Genomic DNA, 24,330 nt, shown 5'->3' with positions numbered 1-24,330 from the left:
CTGAAGGAAGGACATTTGCACCATGTGGCATGGCAATGAGAAAGATGCAGATTTGAAATTATAAAATTAGGTTTGTATTTTGGTCCTACACTTATTATTTGTAGGGCCCTGGACAATTTACTTAATCATCATATAACCCTCCATTTCTTTATCTATCAAGTAAGAGTAACAACATATGTCTTACTTAATTGTCTTAGTCTATTCAAGACTAAGCCACAACAAAATACCACAGACTGGGTGGCTGATAAATAACAGAAATTTATTTATCACAGTTCTGAAGGCTGGAAGTCCAAGATCATGGTGCCAGTATGGTCAGATGAGGTCCTTCTTCCATGTCACAGACTTCTCATTGTGTTCTCACCTGGAAGAAGGAGCTAAAGAGCTCTCTGGAGCCCCTTTTATAAGTCACCAGTCCTATTCATGAGGTTTCATCCTTGTGAACTAACTACTTCCCAAAGGCCTGACTTCCTGATTCTATCATCTTCAGTGGTTAGGATTTCAACATATGAATTTGTGGGAGGGGCGGGGAGACACAAACATTCAGACCATAGCACTAACTTACAGGGCCAGTTTGAGGTTGGAATAGAATAAACCACTTATATTACACTTATTCATTCCCACATCTCTCCTATAAATGAAATGCCTTCATAGAAAGCCAACAACTTTGTTGGATGAATAGATATATAAATGAACAAATGGATGAATGAATTAATGCTAGTCATAGAGGGAAATAGAAAATATTGTTCAGCACTGACTCAGGGAAGTTCTGAGATTGACAATATTTTAACAGTATTTCAGAATGTAGAATCCCTGTATTTGACTCTGAACACTTTTTTTTAGGTTTCTCTTAGTAGACTACGAAGCTAAAGATCAAGATGTGGAAAGAATAGCAAATCTCTTAGTGAAAAAACAGCCAAGAAAATTACTGCTCTCCTAGCTCAAAGAGAAACATTAATTAAAGGTAAGACACAGGCAAGAAATAAAATGGAGAACTTGTAAGAGTAAATTATATTATAATTAACACTTAGTAATTCTAAATTTTAGAGCATGACTATCTTGTTGCAGAGGCCCTAAAATTAAAGTATTTCTAAAGGAAGCCTTTGAAATCCCTAAAGATGACTTTTTACCTTTTTATAAAGGTTCTTTTCATCCCTATCAGATTCTCTGCACAAGTTCATATGATAGAGCATATACGATCTGTAGTTTGGGAAAATGGGAATGGATTTAGGTAAACCTGAGACTACCTGCTTATTTACAATGACATCAACTGGGGTGGGGGAGGGTCTCCACTATGGAAAAATACTCCATATGTGTGATTATTTGATCTCCAGAATTACGCATCTTTGTTTAATCATTTCTGGTGAGAAAAATGTCTCTCTGATTACTGTTTTTAAATCATGGCAAACATAGATTCCATTATGTATACAAAATTATGTATGTGTGTTTGAATAGGGAAGTCAACTGGGGAGAGGGGAGTGATGCAGAAGGATTTTGAGACAGGTACTATACTATATTATACTCTTCTTGGTTCTTCTGATTAACATATTTGTATTCTATTACTCATGGCTATAACTACATTGAGCGCATAATAGAAACATTCTCACATGTTCATCCAGCCATAAGTACAAGCATGAGACAAATTACCACCAAGAACTTCTGCCATTTGTGTCAGGGAAGAGAAATACATGGAACTGGGAAGAAGTCTCTGTGATCACATTTGGATTTTCTCAGAATACCTTGTAGGTGGGGGATGTTTCTCAGCTCTGTGCCAAAGATTTAGAACCTGGAGGTGGTGGGGGAATAGAGAGGTAGAATCTTGGCTCCCACCCCCACCCCTCCACTAGAAATATTCTGTTTCACCTTCCTAGCCCAGAGTACAGGGAAGAATCCAAAGTTACCACAACAATTTGTTGACTGGTAGCAAAGGTAATAGTGTACTGGGCTGGGAGTGGTAAGCGAGGATAAGGATCTTCATTGCTCTTTCCCATTCATGGGCATAATCACTAACCCTATGGCTTGGCTGGAGGAGACAACCAGTAGTGAAGTCATTACAGAAATAAACTTAGTAACCCAGTGGAAATTGGCTAAAAACATGAGCTGAGAATTCACATATACATGAAAAGCAAGTGACTTTTAAACACATGAAAATAAATTAGGTCTCGCTAACAAAGAAAATAAGACAAACTAAAACTATAGTGAGATACCATTTTCATGTGACTGATTAAGACCCGAACATTTTAAGGTTCAGTGGATGGATGAGGGTGAAGGCATTATTGTTGGTGGAAATGGAAATTGATAAAATTTTTAGAAGTCTGTTTGGACATACCTACCAAAATATAAAGTGAACATAGCAAAAGTTATAATGCACACACATCTCTAGGGCTTTCTTACAGATATAATCACCCTAAACTGCAAAACCTTATGTACAATGATATTTATTAAAGCACAAATACTGTTTGGAAGAACAAAAGAATGCAGGCAATCTAAACATCTGACAATAGTAAAATGCTTATGCCTGTACAATAGGATATCATGCAGTCATTAAGAAGAGGGGTGTTCTGATACAGACTGATTTCCAAGATATTTTGCTAAAGGAAGTAATGGGGGTACTGGGATATTCTGCCACTCTTCCTCATTCACTGCCCTCAGGCTTTTCCCCCCTGATAAGAGAGATAGGCTCTCAGAGAAGCTGGACTTATTTCAACCTCAGGGCCTTTGTACTTGCTATCTCTTCTGTCTGAATGTCTTACGACTTTCCCATGGCTGGCTTCTGCACATCTTTTAGGTTTTATTGCAAATCCCTCCTCTTTAGAGAGAACTTCGACCTGCTAGTAGCCATATCTCACTGGCGGAATCAGCCTCTTTTGCTGGGAACTGTGTGATATTACTAACATGTTTGTGAAATGGAGTCTGTAATAGCTACAGTGCCCCAACTCCATCACTTGTGTTGAGTTACCCAGGTTGATTTTCTTCATAGGACATAGCACTACTTAAAAACATCTCATTTTAAAAAATTGTTCTATAGGTTTATCACCAACCCTTCCCTCTTGCACACACTTCAACTAATTAGGATGTAAGGTCCAAAAGAACAGGAATTTTGTCATGTTCATCCTTATGCCTCCAATATTTAGAGCTGTGCCAAATACAGAGAGTAGGTTTTTTAAGATTTTAATTATTTGAGAGAGAGAGAGTGAGCGGGGAGAGGGGCAGAGGAAGAGGGAGAAGCAAACTCCCTGCTGAGCAGGGAGCCCAATTGCGGGGCTTGATCCCAGGACCCTGGGATCATGACCTGAGCCAAAGGCAGATGCTTAACCGACTGAGCTGCCCAGGTGCCCCCAGAGAGTAGGTTCTTAATAAATGTTGAATAAATGTGTGAATAAAGAAGATTCCCATATATGCAAAAAATATTTCTGGAAAGTGCCCAGGAAAATGTTAGGCCAGTTCTTCCAGAGGAGGATCAGGTAAGAAACTCATGTTCTGGTTTCAGCATGGCAGAAAAACTAGGTGAGACACCATGCCTGACCTAGGTCTGCCGATAGATAGGGAGGTGTTACTTTGCTCTTGCAGGATAGTCAGTATGATAATGCTTCCTTAACAGCCTTCACTTTATATTCATGCAAGAACTGCATTACCTGCTGTGAAAGCAGAATTGTCACCTCACACTGAAAATCAAGGAATAATCAGAAGCTATTTCTCAGCTCCAAGCCTACCTTCTCTATTGGTGCATTGGGATTACTCAAACTATATCTCCAAGATGTCCTTGCCAATTGGCTTCCTATTAGGTTCTACCAATGGGGTTACCAGAGGAATACTGGAAGCAGCTAGGAGAGGAGGAGGGGTTTATCTCCTCTTTTCTATTTCCTGTGAGCAATCTTCAATGATAGCCCACAATAATAATTGGCTACAACTTCCACCTTCTTCCAGCACTCAGAGTTCCTTTCTCACCAAGCTGCCTAGTAGCAGCCAAGCTGAGACCCTTGGCAGTCCTTGTAGGGGGCACACGGGATCTCCTTACCAACTGTGCTACTCCTCCTGTGCCCTGGGAGAGCCCACTGGGCTCTGCGCCTCCTCCAGGGTTCAAGCACCTGCTGAGTGGAGTTTTCTCCCAGAAGCCCAACCACTAGATCTGTAGGGTCCCTCCTCCTAGCTCAAAGGTTCTGGTTAAGTGCCTCTTCCCTAAGGCCTCCAAGCTTGAGGGTAATAGCTGCTTCCTATGGTCATTAGTTTCGAGGCACCTCAGCATCTTCCTTTTGCTCTTTCAGCCTTCCAGCTTCTGCATAACCAGTTCCCTATACAGCTAGCCCTCGAACACCACTCATTTGAACATGAATACACTTACAAGCAGATTTTTTTTGATAAATACAGTACATTACTGTATATATATTCTTCCTTCCTTATCATTTCGTAATAATATTTTCTGTTCTCTAGCTTACTTGGCTGTAAGAATATAGTATATAATATGTATAACATACAAAATATGTGTTGATTGATTGTCTTATCAATAAGGCTTCTGGTCAACAGTAGGCTATTTGTAGTTAAGTTTATGGGGAGTCAGAAGTTAAAAGTGGATTTTCAACTACACAGGGATGGACACCTCTAACCCCTGAATTGTTCAAGAGTCAACTGTAATCCTAATTATCATGATTTTTGTTTCCTTCCTGGAACATCACCAATGCAGTACTTATTCTGGGCCTTCTTCTCTTGGTCTACACTCTTCCCTGGGTCATCTTCATTTATCTTGACCCATTTATACCCCTCAAAATACATATTCAATTTCCTTCTACTGTTTTCATCTTAGAGCCTAATAGACACCTCAAAATTTATCTTGTTAAAAAATGAATTCCTGGTACACTCATTTTTTCCTCTGGCAGAATTCCCCATCTCAGTAAATGGCACCTTTATCCATTCATTGGTTCAATCCAAAATCCTAGAAGCCATCTTTGCTTCCCATTCTTGCCTGACTATTCACATCCAGTGTATCAGTATGTTATCCTGACCGCCTTCTAAAACCACACACCTGTCTATCCCTTTCCATCTGCAAGTCATTACCCTAGGCTGGGTTATCATTGTCTGCCACTTTGCCTCTTATACTGCCTTCTAAGTTGTTTCTATCTTTTAACTCTCACCTTCCTAAAGTTGTGAGTTTTTTTAAGATTTATTTATTTATTGGAGAGAGAGAGAGAAAGCGCAAGTGGCGGGAAGGGCAGAGTGAGAGGGAAAGAGCAGCAGACTCCCCGCTGAGGTGGGAGCCCTATAACGTAGGACTTGATTCCAGGACCCTGAGATCATGACCTGAGCCAAAACAAGAGTGGGATGCTCAACTGACTGAGCCACCCAGGCAACCCTAAAATTGTTTTTCTACATCATAGTCATAATAATATTTTTTAAATGTAAGTCACAATGAAAATTAAACCCAGACTCCTTATCATGGCCTTATAGGATCTGATTCCTGCCAGCACTTCCCACCTCATCCCTAGCGCTAACTGCTGGCACTAACGGTGCTCTAAACATAGAGACCTCTTTTCTGTCCCACACCACATCAAGCTCTTTACAGACTGAGGTCCTTGGAATTCATTGCCTCTTCTACCGGGAAGTTTCTTCTATTGGTTGTTCACGTGGTCTCAGTTCTTGTATTTTCAGAGAGGTTTTTCTTCACCGCCAAATCTAAAGTAGCCTTCCTCCCCTAATTTTTTTCTATTACAGAGTCCAATTTGTCTCCTTCATACTCTTATCTATAGATGATTTGTCCTTTCCTGTGTTTGTTGTCCAGCTACATGGAGGAGGAGCCTTGTTATTTACTGTTGTATCTCCAGCATTTTCAGCACCTATTCCCTAAAAGGTTCTCAGTGAACATTTGCTGACTAAATTAATGAATGAATGATTTCAGTATCCTCTAACTTAAAGTACCTCAACATCCAAGTCCTGAAAGTATATAAAATTTTTCACTACATTGGAATGGAAATCTATAGGATTAGATTTGTCTTCCATCTACTCTCTTTTCCTATTACACTACTTAGAAAATTTCTTGAGGAAAAGAAGCATATAGGACCAAGACTTGATAACGTGACTGGCATTTTCTTTGGATAAATTATATATGATTATAAGTCAAAGATGAAGATACAATAGGATCTAAGAGATTTTAACAACACTGAGAATCATGCCCTTTTAAAAATATGTAGAACAAGATGAAACAAATGTTTTCGATAGATCAGGTGCTCTTCCCTAAAAATAATGTATGTAACCACAAATCAATGTTTAAAGCCAGATGGTTAATGAAGGCCAGCCAGGAAACTCCTATAATTTACAGTAATGAGTTTTAATCTCCCATTATAAACCAAACTGCAGCATGACACACTGTATCTATTTCAAATAACAGTACTTGATTGTTTCATATTTTTCAAAGTTCCAAACTTAATTCACAGGGAAAAATGTTAGAAAGCCTGATTGATTAAATTAATCATCCCCAGTTAGTCAAATGGAAGGTGGCTTATATTTTATGAACAAGACCTATTCAAATGTCAGATGTCATCAGAAAGAAAACCATACTCAAACCCAAATAAAAGTTAAGATCTTTTAGAACATGAAAGAAGCCTCACACTATGGTTGAAAAGAAATGTTTTTCCCTCCACTCTTTGATGTCTTTATAAATAGGACCCTAGGAAAAGAATATTCTGTTGAACAAAGTGCTTTAGGGACACTGCCACTGTAGATGAATGCCAGGGATGAATTTTACCTTAGTAGTGAAAGCAAGTATGTATTTTTACCTTAAAGTTCACCTTGATCTCAGAGAGGTAGTCTGAAAAGGCATTCCAAGTTACCTAAGTGATATGGGTAGAAGCACACTGCAATGTAGACCATTGAATATAATTTACACGGAGGCATTCTGCTCTTGGGAGGCGTGTTACACTGGGCCACCTTCTCTTAAAAGGATAGGATGCTCAGGATTGAGTACTGAGAAAGCAAGGGCCTCAATACCCATCCTCACTTCCTTCTAATTTGAAGTTGGCTGTTCACACTTTCTATGTTTGGAATATAAACCATTATGATTGATGTGTAGGTTTGATGCTTCATAATTTCGTTACTCTTATTAAACTATTATTTGCTCTTAGGAATTCTGAAGCACGTTTTTCCCCAGAATGTGACAAGACTATAGACACACATGCTTGGACAAATTCTGTTCTTATATAAGATTTCTGAATAGGGACACCTGAGTGGCTCAGTTGGTTAAGCATCTGCCTTTGGCTCAGGTCATGATCCCAGGGTCCTGGGGTAGAGCCCTGCATTGGGCTTCTTGCTCAGTGGGGAGCCTGCTTCCCCCTCTGCCCGCCGCTCCCCCTGCTTGTGCTCTCTCTCTCTCTGATAAATAAATAAATAAAATTTTTTAAAAAAAGATTTCTGAATAGACATCCATTATGTTTATTGAGGACTGGAGGTTTATTTTCTAAAATGTGTAAGATAGAGGTCTCTGGGAACAAAAAGAAAAAGTTGAGGGTATGAGTACTATATCAAAAATTGGACAATTCAATAAATTTTGCCATCTTCCCCCACTCAGTTCCCCATATGCTTGTAGCTAGGCTTTCACCATCCAGAGAAGAAATTAAAGGTCTTGAAAACAATATCAACACAAGAGTAAGTTCTAAAGATGCTGACTTCAGAAACTTGTCAAGTAAATAGCCCAACCTGATGACCCTACAATGAAATTCACAATCTATAAGACATATTAATCAACTCAGTACTAGAAACTATGAAAAGATAATATATGTCCTTGCGAGAAGACAATAATATATATATGCATATATAATTATATCTAAAATCTTATAAAATATAAGAAGACAACAATAATAGAAGACAACCAGGAGTTATTAGACATTGGAAGCCAGCATCTAATTTGAAAAACAGAAACCAAAACAAACAGATTTAAAGCAACTTGGAGATAACAGAGACTGTGCAGGAAAAAGGAAACCTAAAAATAAAAACAGAACAGCAGTAATATCTACAGAAATGAGAGATCATGCAAGCAAAAGCAAGAACAGGATGCTATAATAAAGATTCAATTCATTCAGATTACAAAGAAGAGCTTTTACAAATGAAAAATATTATAGTCAGAAATGAAAACTCAGGAGAAGAGTTTTCAGGAAGACTCTTGAGAGAAGATTTAGACAATTGTGGAAGAGAGGTTGAACAATGATTACACACATAAAAAAAAAAAAATGAAGCAAATGAAAACACTTGTAACTCCAGGGAAAACAAAATGTTGTGCAGGCAAAGAATGGTGCTCATAGTTTACACTATGTTTCAGCTAGAAATAGAATGTATGTAGTCATAACAATGTATTAATATGTAATATTAATTTAACCAAAATTACAATATAATTCTACTGGAGGAGAAGGAAATGAGAGGACTCTGCATATGTGGAGAGGGAAGGGAGGAAGGAGAGAAAGAGATATATTTTCTCATCTTCTGTAATGGGGAGTCAGTTAACAATGCCAGAAACTAAAAAATTGAGAAGTAGCAACAAAGAATGCTACTATCATCAGGAAGCTAAATGACAACACAATCAGGTGAAAGGGATGAAAGTGGTTAATTCTGGGGAGGACAAAAGTTGGAGTTTTGCTGTGTTTCATAGCAAACTAGTTTACAACTAGTAGAATCTCCCAATGTTGTAAATGATCGACCTTACTACAAATAAAAACTGACAGGAAAAGGAGAGTAAAGAGGGGTGGAGGCAGTGACAGGCCTGATCTCCCCTGATCATTAAATATAATTGTCACTATCATTTTAATGGCTTCATAGTTTTCAACAAATGTACAATAATTTATTGCCAGGTGTAGCTTAATGTTTTCCATAATTTGTTTTTATAAATAACATTGTAGTGAATAACCTATACATGAATTTATGTTCACACCTAATTATTCCAATGGAAGAAGAATTTCAATTTCTAGAAGTTATTTTAATTTCTAGAAGTAGAATTTCTAGAAAAGGGAGAATGTATATTTTTAAAAACTCTTGTTATTACCAATTTCTCTCTGACTGACTCATCAGCACCCCACATTCCATACTTTTGAATATGTTCAAAATTGACAAAACTTGATTTTTTGAAACATTTAAATTTCTTACTAGGTATCCTACTTCTACTCATAGATTATAAACTCTGAGCTTGGAGATCACTCCCTAAAAATCCATCTTTTGTATTCCCCAAAACATCAAGAAAAAGTCAATTTGTATTAGTACCTGGTAAATAAGGTCAGTGATCAAGCTGGGTAATGCTGTTTGAGTCAAAATAATATGTAATAAGTAATAACACTGACTGTGTACATTGCCAACAGGCTTTGAAACACAGACATATCCTCACTCGTAAGCATAGAGAACAACTATTATAGAAGACAAATGGAAGATAACATGGGGCTTCTTCTGATGGCTTCTTCAATTTGGTGGTTATTTTTTCATATTATTCAGAGGTGATACTCATTAAAAGAAATCCCAAAAGAAGAGAACACTCAGATGATGACAGAAGTGCATGCTGGTTAGTGTTGTTTTACATAATGAGACAAAATTGAAGTAAATATATAAAAACAGATGAATAAAGTAAACCTCAGTGAAAAGCCTCAGAGAAAAATAAGCATTGCTTTTTGTTGCTGTTTTTAATTGTCCTTTTACTGAAAAAGAGCAAAATTGGATTCTAAAAGTGGCTCTCAAGAAAAGCTTCAGCTGCTAAGAGAGTGCTATTCAGAAATTGTTCTCAAAATTGAGATGGGTGTTCATGGTGTTTGCACCAAGGCAGGACAAACAGAAGCCTGACTTTTACCTTCCCACATCAAGAAGGAGGTGCTTGGAAGTCAGATGACCTATATCAGGTCCATGGAAAAGACCAATTATCTCCCCCAAAGACACTGAAAATAGGACTCTCCTCCCCATAAATCTCTTCAGCCTCTTGGAAGCCCTTGAGTTTCACCTTGCCTGGCCCCCCCAACTGAAGTCATCCTTAGTGATCATCTGGGTCTCCTCCCTAAGCTCTGGGTCACACAGACTTTCTTCTGTCATTGATAACTTCTTTCCATCATCCAACTTGACTGCTTTCCAGGTCAAGCCAGCCTAGAGGGCTGTTGGAAGAAAATGAGCTCACACCTTGGTGGGAAGGAGAGAGCAGCTGTTTTACTTGCTTTCTGCATAGGCAGAGCAATGGCAGGCTGCACACTCGGAACTCTGTCTCTAAGATCCAAACTCGTGAAGAGATGCGCTCGAAGGATGCCTCTGGTCCTGTATTTAAGCTTCTGTGGGTGGTGTGGAGACCTCCGAGTTAGTCAAAATGAGGGAGAGGACAAAGTTTGTCTTCAGTTAAAAAGAAAAAAATAGAGATCCTTCATCACCTGCTTCAGTTCTGGTGCTGTCCTAGGTGTGTTCACATTTGTCAGCTCACTGAAATCGGACACATTTCAGGGAAGTGAGCTAACTACTTCCACTTTAACACATGGAGGAACTGAGCAAAAAGAGAGGAAGCAATATATCCAAAGGTAACCAGTTAGTAAATGGAAAAGCCAAAATGTAACCTTGGGTCTTATTAATTCTAAAACCCCTTTTAGCATACCCTCCCCACTTTCTACTCGCTTCTTGTTGCCCACTCTTTTCTGAGTTCTTCCTATTCAGATTGACTTTCAGCCAGCTACCATGTTAGCTGGAATTTAATAGTATAATTCACATTGTATTGCCTTTTTAAGTTAGAAGGAATTTAATAGTATAATTCACAGTGTATTGCCTTTTTAAGTTTTGGTTGTATTTGAATAGGAGGCAACCACAGAATGAAGGTATTTAATAGTATAATTCACAGTGTATCGCCTTTTTAAGTTTTGGTTGTATTTGAATAGGAGGCAACTACAGAATGAAATTTCAGTGGTGAAATTTTAGATATCAGTGACAGATTGATACGGGAGACTGTTTCACAATTATAGTCTCAGAAGGGGATGCTGAAGAATTTGGTGGGACACCAAATTGTCTCAATTATAAAAAATCCTGAAGTCAGGGGCCACGTGTCTTTGTCCCTCTCTGTTGTAGTGACATGGACAGAATATCCTTAAAAAATGTCTTGTGATGAGAAATGATGAAAAACTGTTGGAGTTTCAAGAAAAAAATACATCTGAAGGAGGAGATGGTAGCAGAATAAGGATTCCTTTGTATGAACATCAATATAATTTGCATATTTTTTCCAATTTCTCAAAAACATCACTATAAACATAAAAACCCCACCTATCCACTTCAACCCTTAATTCATTAACATGAACATTCAAAATAACTGAGTAGTGGAAATGAAACATTTTTCTTGTCACTAGGTAAAGAAAATGTTTTACGCCATCCTAAGTGTATATAATGGTAATGCTGAAAGAAATTGTGAATTGGAAGTAAAAGAAAAATTTTTTTTCTTTTAGAAAAATTGTTAGCTCAGACCTTATATTGAATATGCAACTGTAAAGTCAATACAGCCAATATTCAGCACCCAGAAAAAAAAGTGCATGAGATCTGAGCCAGCAGAGAGCACTGGTTATCATTCTCAACAACCAAAACAAACATTCTTTGAACATCTAGTATGTATAAAATCTGAGCCAGACAGTGAGAAAATAGAGTAGGAGGTCTTAAAATCTATTTGGGGAGACAGACTATGTCTATACACCCACCTACACATTAAAAGAACAAAATAAAGTGATGCATTTTTCTGACTGTCTTCCATAAATGACCTTATTTTATCCTGTGTCTCCATGCTATTACATAATTATTCTTCTTATGAAGAATAATCTGTTGTATTCTTTCACCTTTTAACTTCATTTCCTAGCATGGAAAATAAAACCAGGGTTTTATCATAATGGTTAAAAAATAACTCACTTTTTCTTTTCAAAAAAAAATCTTTTTTATTTTAAGGTAATTTTAGGCTTCTAGAAGAGTTGAAAAATAATGTACAGAGTCCACATGTACACTTCATTTAGCTTCCCTTAATGTTAACACCTTACATAACCTGAAGAGATAAGAGTACTTATCTCTAAACCAAGAAATCACCACTGATACAATGCAATTAACTACAGACTTTATTCAGATTACACCAGTTTTTCTACTAATATCCTTTTATTTTACATTCCAGGATCTAACTCAGGATTCCACACTGCATTTTGTCTGTCAAATCTTTAGTCTGTTCCAATCTTTAACATTTCCTCTGTCTTTTGTTGTCTTTTATTACCTTGAGGTTTTGGAAGAATAACTGGTCAGTTATTTTGTAGAATGTTCCCCAAGTTAGGTTTGTTTAATGTTTTCTCATGCTTAGACTGAGATTATGCATCATTAGAAAGAATACCACAAAAGTGGCCTGCCCGTCATCACTGTGCCATTCCAGGGAGTACATGATGTGAATACATCATATATTGTTGATGTTAATCTTGATCTAGGCTGTGTCTGCCAAATGTCCCCACCCACACATCTACTATTTCTCCCTTTGTAATTAAGTATTTATTTACTTATGGTAAGAGATACTTTGAAATTATTCAAATGTCCTATTTCTCCTTAAATTTCACCCACTAAACAGCTCACTTTTGGAGAAAAGGTAAATGTAACCCACAGATAGAAGATCTCTACCAGTGACAACAAAAGTCATAAGTAATTGGTGGCTGTTAGGGTAATCGTAAAGTAGAGAATCTTCAAACTGCTAAAGATATAACATGTAAAACCAGATGCACCATGAAAGGGTCATAAGGAGTGAAACAATTTGTCATTAGTACTAAAAAACAAAACAAAACCTTCCTTTTTTCAGTAATTCAAGGGCAGAGCTAAAATAAAGAGATCAATTGTGAAGAGAAACAGAAGGAATTCCAGACGGATTTCATAGTTATCAGAGCTACATTATCATTTGTATTTCTTTCTTTTTTTAGGGGGAAAGGGACAGAGGGAGAGGGAGAGAGAATCCTAAGCAGGCTCCATGCCCAGCACAGAACCAATGCAGGTCTTGATCTCATGACCCTGAGACCACGACCTGAACCGAAATCAAGAGTTGGTCACTTAAGTGACTGAGTCACCCAGGTGCCCCTCATTTGTATTTCTTAACTCATTTTTGCACCAGTAAGTTATATGGTTCACAGATGTTTAAAAATCATATTTTCAGGGTTCCTCAGATCATGTACATAAAGAACCATGGGCTTTGGGGTTTTTGAGTCATTAAACTTTGGTGGACTATTAAATGCTATTTGTATGATTGGTTTGTTTATTTTCTCCCAATGTTCAATTATAATATTGTGAGACCTATATTTAAGTTACACTTTTTAGTGTAGGAAAATATTCCTTCACAGTTATTTCTGTACCAACTGCCCTAGCCTTTAGAGGCAAAAAATCCATCAACCCTATCTTTGCAGAATTGACTTGACCCTCCAAGAGTCCCAACTGAGTTAACTATAGCATATATAAAAGAATGTTACTATTAGCTTATCACATAAAAAAGCAATTTGAAACTAATTCATATAAAATATCAAAATACCTAAATTATTAATGAACCAATGATGTGCTGTTTTCTTCTGAGTCAGTAATACCATCAATACCCAATATGTATTTAATACTTTCTATGTGCCAGTCACCAAGTTTTCTACACCTATTGCCTCATTTAATTGTCACAGCTCTATGAGGTATCAAGCATTATGAAGGGTTTGAGATGTCACTCTGCTTGCAAGCTAACAAGATGGCCTGCCACAGTTTTGTGGATGCTGGCAGAAGACGTAAGATTCTTGGGTCAGAGATGAAGGACTTTATCACCCACAGAAGGAGCAGAAACCAGAATATCAGCATTTTCTTGGGCCAATTCTATAAGCCCACAGGGCAACAGAAAGAAAGTCAGGTGACACATGCACACACAGTGGGTTGCATTATAGGAGAGGAACTCTGAATTTAGAGAAACTGAGTATTTCAATTTTTTTTTAATTTATTCATTTGAGACAGAGAGATACAGAGAGAGAGAGAGAGAGAGAGAGTAGGAGCAGTATGGAGAGGCAGAGGGAGAGGGAGAAGCAGACTCCCCGCCGAGCAGGGAGCCCGATGCGGGGCTCGATCCCAGGACCCTGGGATCATGACCTGAGCCGAAGGCAGCCGCTTAACTGACTGAGCCACCCAGGCGCCCCAGGGAAACTGAGTATTTCAAAATAAACAGCAATCGTGCCACTCTTTGCTTCTATCCCTATCTTCTGAGGCTGTTTCCTGTACAGACATCCTTGAACAAACAGGCCAGGACAAAGGCAGTCAGTGCCTCTGCTGGCAGGTCCCACAGAAATGCAAGACACTCATAGAGAATTACCTCCCAACATGATGTAGGTACTATAATCATTCCTCTTACAAATGAATAACTTTATGCTTAGAGAGAACGTAAGGAGCCATTCAATGAAGGCATAAAGTATATGCTTTTCCATGGGAGTGTGTTACTATTTACATGTTCCCCATAGTGTCGCAAATGGTACAGGAGTGGGGTTTGGCATAAAAATGCACCCAAGGTAAACTTGCCATTAAGCTTTTTAAAAAATAAAGTGTGCTTTCCTCTCTGTGATGTCACTTTTAAAATGTAAGTACTGGGGCGCCTGGGTGGCTCAGTCAGTTAAGTGTCTGCCTTCGGCTCAGGTCATGATCTCAGGGTCCTGAGATTGAACCCTGTATTGGGCTCCCTGTTCATTGGGGATCCTGCTTCTCCTTCTCTCTCTGCCCCTCCCCACCGCTTGTGCTTGCTCTCTCTCTCTCTCAAATAAATAAAATCTCTTAAAAAATAGAAAAGAAAAGAAAATGTAAATATTAACTTTCATATATAATTTCATGTCTACTATCCTCAAGGAGGAAGTATGCTGTTATAGATCAAAGGATGAGCCCTGAAATCAGACAATGTCAAGTTGGAATTCCTCATTTATGAAATGAGAAGCCCTTGCAGGTTCATTGTAGGAGTTAAATGAGACCACAGGTGTGAAGCTCCCAGCATAGTGTGCTAGCCCATAGTAAGTGCTCAACAATAGGGAGCAGTAATGATGACGTGTAGGATGACTGTTAGCAAAGTCCCTTCAATTTCAGTTGATCTCAAAACTTGGAAAATTCAATGATAAAATTAGAAAGAGATTTTTAAGCCCTGTTTTCCCATGTAAAAGCTTTTTTAGGCATTGGGGATGTGTCATATTGAATTTAACTTTTTTTGTTCAAAGATTAATTTTAAATGTGGGATGGAAACTCTTCAAGCTGTCAAAGCATGAGCTTTTAGCATTGGAATGGATGTTGTTCTTTTAAAAGGTATCCTAATATTTTTTTTAATGACTTGGAGGAGGAAAGCTTGTCATTTTCCCTAACACAAGGTGAATAAAATACAAATGTATGGTGGGAACCAGACATGGGAGGTGTCCAGTAATCTACACTTGTCATGTGTGTCCTAGTGATCAATTCATAGGGCCCTTTGACTTTACACAGGGAGGTGTGCTGTGTTAGAGACAGCTCTGTTGATCTTTTATCCATTCACCTGGGGAGGTGTTGGAAGATGAAATTGCATTTTACTTTCACTTAAAAGTTACGCCACAGACATTAGATAAAAGCAAGAATAATTGCCTGCTCAGTGGGCAGGCTGCTACAGAGGAAGAAACACACTCATCAAACAGTTGTGTTTTTCAGCTTTGGCAGATGGAACATCACATTCTTTGGTGAGTTCCTCCACCCTGTAAAATTTAATGATTTGCCCTCCCCGCAGATTGCTGAACAAATTATTGTCCACGATAGCTTGTTGTCAATTTGCTTTCGAAAGCCTCTCAACTTTAACTAATAGTTGCAATCCAAATTAACAATAACCAAGGAAGTATGGAAATTATGGGTGCATTCTGGTAATTCACTCCAAACTAAGCCTTGTTATCTGCATGAAATACAACCGTGGCTCCATGAATAATTCTCAAAAATGTTGAATTTAAAATGAGCACTGGGTAGGATAAACAGTAGTTGAATAATACTTAAACTCCACCATCTGGTATTCTAGTATTTTAATGTGAGCTAAATTTCTTTTATTAGGTGTTTATTTGAGATTCTTTATGGATTCTTTCCTTCTGCAGAGGGAGCTCCATAAATTGGGGAGGAGTAAGAGTTACGATCCCGGACAGTTTTCTTTTATTATAATTCTCTTAAAGAGAAACACAAGTTTCAGAATCTCAGCCATTTTCCCAAAGGGCAACTGAAGAAGTCCTGAAAGAATTTGTCTTCATTCAGAGCACTTATTTATAAGACACCGCAAGTTTGGTGGGTGTGGAGGGAGGGAAAGAGTTGCTCAGGTGGTAGGATAAAAAAAGAGTATATGGTACAGATTAGTGACAGGAAACAGAAAAAATGATTAACAGTAGGAGACAGGGCAAGACCAAAACATAATAACAAACATACAGTAATGGTCTTTGAGAGAAAAATAAAAGAATAAAATAAAGAATTTTTGAAAAATGAAATGGGTATCATGAAAAGAAGATTTAATGGCCTCATCATGCTGGGGGGAAAAAAATCAATGTTATTTCCCCAAAACTTTTATACGAGGCTCTTCTGGTGACTTAATGTGCAATTTGCATGAGAATTATTTTTCTTCTTCCTGATGTGAGAAAAGCAATATAAAGTTATATGCAGGAAGCAGGAGGCCATAATAATGACATTTACATAGCTCCTTACTGTTTACCAAAATACCTCCACATGCATTACCTGCTTCGATAGACACAATGCTCTAAGCTATCATCCCCAGTCTACCTATCGCGAACCAAGTGAGGCCAAAGAGTAATAGTACCTGGATGTCAGTTTTATTTTTCAAAACTCTCAACTTCAATTGTTATATTTCAAGTTAGCATCAACCAAAGGGGAAAGGATATTCTGGGGACGTTCCAAGCAAAACTACGATCTGCTTGAAATATACCTTCCTTCTCACTCCACATTTAGTTCTTACTTAATTATGCTGTACCACCTCAAGAAACCTGGCTCTGCTACCAACTGGCAAGTACACCCTGGAGTGGTCCCTTACCTTCTTGAAGTACTAGTTTCTTGAACTAACACTGATGGAGAGCTTCCACTTTTACAGAGCACTCTGCATCCATCACCTCATTTCATGTTCACAGTAACTGTATAAGGTAAACATTTCTATTTTTTTTTTTTTAGTAGAGAAAATTTAAAATCAGAGTTGGTCGATGGCTTGCCCAAGATCATGCTGACAATAAATGTGAGATGCAGGTCTCCACCCAAGACCTCTAAACCACTGCCTTACCAGGAAATCTGTGTTTTGGTTGGAGGAGGTCTAAGACCTCCTCCAGTTCTATCTTGCCTGACTTCAAGGACTGACTGGGAGAATCTATAGTTATTTGCATGTCAATAGTATTTTATTAATAAATTGTATAATATTTGGAATAAAAAATAAAATCTGGTTTTTAAAGTACTTTCTGACACCTCCTTTCCACAAGTGGGGTGGAAAGAACAAAAGATCACCAAAACCTCTGTCAACCCTCAAAGAGTGCATGCTGTGGTTTGGGCATAATCTATAAACATCCACTGCCAGAAAAGCACCACAAAGTGCTCTAGGAGTCAGAGCAGGGAGGGGGCCTTAAGCCTTAAACCACAGGGTAGGTTTAAACACTTAGAGACTGGAGCAAGGGAACAGAAGAATGATAACCCAGAAAAATCTTGTGCACTGTCTACCTTATTAGCGTATCTCTTTTCTACCAAAAAGACATTAGAATGTCTTTTTTCTTGTAAATAATAACATTATTGTTATCTTTATTGTTATTCACTATTAACATAGCCCTCCTAGCAAAATAGGCAATATTTATTCAGTAACTGAAATATGATTAATATGTATACTCAAATCCAGAGAATTACAAATCTAAGAAAGCATGCAAATTTCAGGCACCAGCTTCACATTTGTCCTCAAAGTAATCTTTTCTTTTTTTGGTGTTGTGTCTTTATCAAGAGCTGCCAAAAAGTCATTCAAGTGACCAGTTCAATTTTTCTTCCTCTGTGTCTAATTTCTCAAAATGCTAAAGTAAAACATTGGAATGAATGAAAGACAAAAGGACAGAATGGAAAAAGAACAGAAACAGAGCCCTAAGGCAATTATCCCTGAATGATTGAGGTCTGACAAATTTTTCTACTACCCATAATTGTTCAGTGTTAAGTTGTATCCTATGACATATCCCAAAAAACAAAATAACTTGCCCACTTTTACTGCACTTATAACAATATACATAATACAGATTTTCTCCAAGAAACAAGTAAGATGGATGTTAGAGCAGGCCTCGGAAGAGATTGAAAACAGAAAACTCAACAGTGGATCACTCTGGCAGCAGATTAAATAAGTAATACATGAGCATCAATTCCAAACACTCTTCCCATTTAGATTTCAGCACTGCATCAAACATCAGGCAACTGTGTAAGATGAAGCAGGACCAAAGCAAGAAGGAAATTATAATAATGTATCTTGCAATACAACTTCATTTTAAATAACATCTTTCATATAAACTGATTTCCAAAGTGCTTTCCTGAATAAAATAGTACAAGAAAGTGGACAGCATGTGGTATAAATTACAGAAAACAGTGGTACAAAGATATTATATGTGGAGCAAATTAAAGCATTCTATCATAAAGCCAACAGCAGTGGGAAAGAGCGTGAAGAGGTACAGCATAGTATGTAATTTTAGATGAGGTGTAAGAAATTTAGACATTGATAAGAAAGCCATTTTTCTCCCCACTTATTTTTTTTTTTTTTAAATGAAGTACTTACTATTCTCTTTTAGTAGAATGCTTTAAGCTGTGGATTTGATAAAGGTGAATTCTGGGTTGCTTAGCTTGAATATTGCAATCAGTCAGAAAGAAGGAGGGGTTCTGTGTGAGGAATCAAACATCTTCCAAAACATGCTGCATATCTAAAAGCAGGACATCTACAGGTGGTGAAATCTTCCTCCAGGCATCAACAGCATGGTAGTTAAGATCATGCACAATAACATCAGCCTGACCAATCACATCTAGCCTTAACTCTGCCACTTAAGAACCATATAGCCCTGGACAATGTATAACCTTTCTTGCCTCCACTTCCTCATGTCTAAAATGAGAATTACCATGCTATGTAACAAGACTGTCATAAACATTAATAACAAAATTCATATGAGATGTTTAGCAGAGGGTCAGTAGCACAGCCATTTAAAATGTTAGCTACTCTACATGTTAGGTATGAAAAGGAGGTCTGAGTCCCTGTAGGAACTCCAGAATCACCAGTGAGAACCTCTAGTTGTGCTCAGATAAAGTAGTCAGGATTCACTTCAGAGCCACTCACACACCTGCTTCCAGGGGTGCTGCTGCCAAGGACAGGCATTCGAGAGTATGAATCTCTGAGGTCACCTGACTTTTGGTTTATAATTGAGAGTCTGAAACAACAGAAAACTGACACTCCTTAAAATCTGGTAGAAGATCCATAGTAGGTCTTTGGTTAAGAGGTTTGTAAGGGAAGTTAGGGCACATAAGTTCATCCATTTAACAAGCCATCTTTGAGGTTATAGAACCAGATTTGTCAGTCCCACACTTCTCCCTGCTCCCACTGACTCCCTAAATTATGCTCCGCTCTGGGGCCTTGCCTGCTCCTCTCTATCACATGACTTCCGTGAATGTCCTCCCTGTAGGAGCCTGTGGTGTCCACCATTCCTCTGGTATTAGTTACATATTGTTATGTAACAAATTATTCTCAAATTTAGCACCTTTAGATGACAAAAATTTATTATCCCATAATTTCTGAGGGCCAAGAATGCAGAAGTAGCTTAGCTTTGTGGTTCTGGCGCAAGGTCTCTCATGAGGTCTCCACAAATTCAGGCTGCTAACCAGGGGTGCAGAATCATTTCCAAGCTCACTCATGTGGCTGTCAGCACATTTCAGTTCCTCACCATGTGGATCTTTTCAAAGGACGGTTCATGATGTGTGAGCAGGTTTTCCCCAAAACAAGTGATCCAAGAAAGCTAGAGAGACCAAGGCAGAAGCTACATTGTCTTCTATAACCTAATCTCAAAAGTGACATATTGTTACTTCTGTGGTGTTTCATTGGTCACACAGACCAACACTTGTACAGTATGTCAAGAGTGTGAACAGCAGAAGGCAGGGAGCCTTGGGTGCATCTTGGAGTCTGGATACCATATCCCCTTGTGGGTAGCTGTTCTTCAGCCCTGGCCACTCCTGGATGCGCTTAGCCTGTTGATGCCAGTGATCCAGTTTGTCTCTATTTTTCTGTTCCTTCCAAGCTAAACTATCTTGAACCACTGAATGATGCCGCCGTTTTCCTTTCTCAAAGCACAAGCCAAAACATTGACCCTATTAAGGCAGTATGAATACTTTAAGGCTTATATCTGTTCGTTCTTCCAAGTAGACCTGACTATGTTTATTGAAGAGCATTAGCTACTAGAAGGCAAGGATCAGCTATCTGTAACTGACGATATGGCATCTAATATCCTCATTTTTTGAGACTCCAGGTAATTATGATTATTATCAATAGACGAAGCTTCAGAGGAACACTTGCCTTGAACTATCTTTTGTCTGAGTCTTTGCTCTCCGTTTATTCTTTCTTCATTCAGAATAGCTTTCTTTACCCCATTCCCCAGGTGTTCATATTCTCTCTCATGGCCTAACTTCAGGGAGTCTCCTCTGATCCTTCATCCCTCCCTTCTCTGAGCTGCCTTTACATTTCACCTGTGTATTTCTTTTTCTGTTGTTCGCCCATTAGAAAGTAAGAGGGCACAGGCTGCTGTTCGTGTGGCAGAACTTTGTGATGCATTAGTCCTGGAAGCCAGTCTGTTAGATGTGAGGCACCATGAGGAACCCCACAGGTAAAGAGATTGTCAATCACTGATTTTAAAAACACTGCCAATTTCTCAACAATCATAGAAGGGTTCATCCCTAGGATCCTAGGATAACATGTTTCTCTTCTTGGAACATGGACGTGTTTACCTTCCTGCAGGTCCCTGATTATCAATGAGACAGCACGAACTTTTAAAGCTGTTTGCTCAGTGACCTAATGGACTCTCAATCCAAACCTGGCTTTGGCTGAGGGCAGTTTAGCAGTTGCCCTGGAGGCAGTGGGGTGGGACTGACCCGGGTTTCCTCAGCCTTTACTAACAGCGCTTCTCAGGGGCTGAAATCCTGAACCTTTCTGCTTCTGTGCATGGCTTATTCTTATCTCTCTTTTTATTATAAAAGCAATATAGCAGCTTTCAAGAACTTTGGAGAAAAAATACTGGGAAAAACAAAACTCCAGTAATCCCAGTACCCAACTGCATAGAAAACAGACTGTGAGATCTGAAGCTATGTATTCTACGTGTTTAGTAAATGGGTTCAAGTTTCCTGACCCCTTTTCCTTTTCCCATTAAAAATTGTGCATAAACACCCATACACACACTTGATCTTTTTGTTTGTTTGTTTGTTTGTTTAAGGTGTATTTCCTGATTCTCTTAGCTTCTTGGACACAAAAGCAAGCGACGAATGACATATGCTTTCTTCCAAGCCTTTGTCCATATTTGTATAACATTTCACATTGTTCCATCATAACGTGTATACAATCTTCTACTCTTCTTTTGGCATTTAATATAAGGCCACAAGCAATATTTCAGTGTTGCTGCATAGACTTCATAATTCAGCATAGGAAGTTTGGGTGTCTAACAGACCTAGAGACGAGTGCCGCCTCTGTCATTTAGTAGTTGTATTACCTTGGATAATTAATTAACCTCTCTGGAAATCACTTTGTCTCTAAAATAGGGTTAACAATATCTGCCTCATGCTGTCAGGATGAATAAATGAGTTACAGGATACAAAGTCTTAGTGCTGGCTGATACTAAATGTCCAATAAATTTTAGCTAAAAATAACCCTCATAAAATATAAATGTTTATGTAGTATAGTATTCCAAGTGGAAAATAAAAATTATTTTTGAGATATAACTACTCTAACATATGATGAAATATTTACTAGGTACCCACAATCTCTTTAAATTCCAATTTTACATTTTGCAATATAAATGTTTATTAAATCAATATGTTGTACACCTTAAACTTTTGCAGTGTTTTATGCCAAATGTAACTCAGTAAAGCTGGGGAAAAAATCTAACTTCAACCACTTGAATCTGATGCTCACCTATTGTTGAATGCAGTGGTCTCTAACTAATTACAGCCCTTGCATGTGGGAATGTATTTTGGTTGATTCCCGCTGTGTCCTTTTCGCCCTTCACCCAGGATACACATTTCTCCTAGTAAAAACACTCACCTACTGGTGTTTATGTTTACACTGAAGATTTTCACGGGCTGATCCCTAGGTTTTTCATGTGATAGTCAACATTGCATGCAATATGAAGTAGAATTTCGGGGAAATAAGTGGTTAAGCACCCAGTAAATGAATAGAGGTTTTGCAGAAATCAAACATATGTTAAGGAGGAAGTTGTCAACTTCACAGGTTCTGTTTGAATCCTTGGAATCAAGACAACAGGAAGAAAGAATGCTGCTGATCGCTGCAGAGAGACAGAAGAGGCTTTGGCCAAAAAGTTTTTTGGAGTTTTTGTTTCTTGTTTTTTTGGTTTGTTTTTTCTTTTTTTCTTTCTTTCTTTCTTTTTTTTTTTTTTTAGTTACTAAAGCTCTGTAAATAAATAAATAGCACTGATTTACATTTAAAATTTTCAAATGAATATCTACAAATCTGGTTGGTCTTGGTAGTAATTAAAAAATGGACAGTGAAATTTTACTAGGGTTTGGCTTTGTTTTGTTTTGTTTTGCTTTGAGGAGGGAGAGAGTGTTATGATTGGGATAATATATTGGGCAAAATGCTTAATTGCAATCTTCAGAATCCACGTCTGCAAATTTGAGCAGAAAAGGAATTGATGCAAGGATATTAGGCAGTTTGCAGAATATCTGGCAGGGCCAGAGGATCCAACAATAAATCTGAACATCCATGAGCAATAGTCAACCACTCCTTTTCTGGCAGAAACACCACTGACACTTGGCACCAGTGCTGCTCAGAACTGGATTCCAAAAGCACTGCCATTCCCTGCGCGCAAGAAATGAATCCCTCCCCCACCTGGCCTGCCCCCAAACCGAGGTGCAACTGCTTCTTCACATGCTCTCTCCAGATCTGTCTCCAAAGGATAGTTCCTCTGGTTAGAGGAAGCTAGGTCACATGCCTGCCCCCTTCTTCAGGGAGTCTGAGATTGCAAGTTTTTGGCTTCCTCTTTGGGAAGGTGAGACATATAATGTGGGAAATTATCGCAATGCAAGGAGAGTGCTCAAAGCTGTCAGGTAGCTCAAGTGATGAATGTATATCACAGGGTTAAGCATTTTGAGTGTTCTCTCTACACTGATTGTGGATTTCTGTCCCAGAGGAGAAATTTCTTGCTGCCAAGTTCTCAGCTCTCTGGAGATGGACTCCTTATTCCTCAGATCCCAGGATTTTTCAAACCTTTTGCTGCCACAAAGAAAATTTGCCATTCTTCAAATATGTAGCCCTACTTCCTTCATTTCTCCCCTCCCCAGCATACCAGCATATACCCAGTGTTAGCAGGGGATATTGAGATGATAAAAATAAAACTGATAGAAGTGTGGATGAGAGAGAGCGTGTGTGTGTGTGTGTGTGTGTAGGTGTGCATCTATGTGTGTACTAGATACAGTGGAAGAACTCATGACCTCACCTCTGGTTTTTGGTTGTATATAATTGTAACAAAATAGAAAGGAGTACCACTGTTTCTTAGAAATTTGACGGCATAGGAGAAAAATAGGATGGATGGGTAAGATAATTAGAAAATGCCTTGTAATGCAAAGAAAATAAAGAATTTCACCATTATTAGGCATGTGATTCAAGACAGAATGCTAATTACTCACTCTAATTGGAAATATAATGATTAAAATGGTCAATGTTCCCAAATAATAACTGTAGAGTAGTTATTTGGGAAGAAAATAAAATTTTTTCAGTGGTATATTTAGAAACCTTATCAATCTTTGACATTCATAGCTAAGAAAAGATTCAGTCTGTTTTGTTAAATCTAATTGTAGGCCAAATAATTAGTGTATGAAGAGAATTAGTGAAGATATGGCAAGGTAATCACAAACCAGGTTTGAATAACTGATTTTACTAATGATGAGTTTCTCTCTGAATAATCTGTATGCATTGGAAATTTCCTCTAATCCTATTTAATATATTTTATAATACCTTTTAAAATTACAAATATAGTATGCTCAGTGGAAAAAAATTTGGAAATACAGATAATTAGGAAAAGGAAGAAAAGAAAATCTTATCACCTCTTATGTATTATTAGTCTGCTTGGGCTGCTGTAA

The 24,330-nt window shown here is 38.1% G+C and overlaps 1 long non-coding RNA gene across 1 annotated transcript in view; it reads left to right on the top strand.

The window, feature by feature from the left end:
* Window positions 1-21,761, top strand: part of LOC118017073 — a 184,697-nt gene extending 162,936 nt beyond the window's left edge. Inside the window, exons 3-4 of the long non-coding RNA XR_004681052.1 lie at window positions 841-961; window positions 20,747-21,761. This is a non-coding gene — a long non-coding RNA (uncharacterized LOC118017073). The remainder of the gene's footprint in view (window positions 1-840; window positions 962-20,746) is intronic.
* Window positions 21,762-24,330: the final 2,569 nt, after the last annotated feature.

The sequence above is a fragment of the Mirounga leonina genome, unplaced genomic scaffold (assembly GCF_011800145.1).
Source record: "Mirounga leonina isolate KUSES-001 unplaced genomic scaffold, KU_Mleo_1.0 Mir_168, whole genome shotgun sequence".
Lineage (NCBI taxonomy): Eukaryota > Metazoa > Chordata > Mammalia > Carnivora > Phocidae > Mirounga > Mirounga leonina.
The sequence above is the reverse complement of the archived record's forward strand: the minus strand, read 5'-3'. Positions and strand labels throughout refer to the sequence as shown.